A 612-nucleotide genomic window follows, 5' to 3' on the forward strand; every position below is an offset into this window, starting at 1 on the left:
ACGACAACCTGCGGGCTTCCACATCACCCAAGAGCTGCCGCCGTCGATGCGTTCCCATTATTTAACGTAGCGAGTCCCCACTAGGCCTATACTACAATCAGCAATATCAACATTACACAAACGATCTATTTAAGTAATTAAAGTATAAACGAATGGTAATAGGATATCAAAAGGTTTCGATTAGAAAATCTTAATAATATGAGTTCTGCACTCAAATATAAAGTTTCTTCATTGAAGATGATTACGACAAGGGCTTCCACATCACCCAAGAGGTGCTGCCGTCGATGCGTTCCCATTATTTAACGTAGCGAGTCCCCACTAGGCCTATACTACAATCAGCAATATCAACATTACACAAACGATCTATTTAAGTAATTAAAGTATAAACGAATGGTAATAGGATATCAAAATGTTTCGATTAGAAAATCTTAATAATATGAGGTCTGCACTCAAATATAAAGTTTCTTCATTGAAGATGATTACGAAAATTATTTTACATTATATTTCACACACACATGACGCGTGTAAATATCTAAAAGTAAGAGAAATTGAGAAAAGGACAATTGGGAAGAATAGTATATCGGTCTATTGAGATCACGTACTGGCGACTTC

The sequence above is a fragment of the Cephus cinctus genome, unplaced genomic scaffold (genome assembly GCF_000341935.2).
Source record: "Cephus cinctus unplaced genomic scaffold, Ccin1 Ccin1_scaffold0210, whole genome shotgun sequence".
Taxonomy (NCBI): domain Eukaryota; kingdom Metazoa; phylum Arthropoda; class Insecta; order Hymenoptera; family Cephidae; genus Cephus; species Cephus cinctus.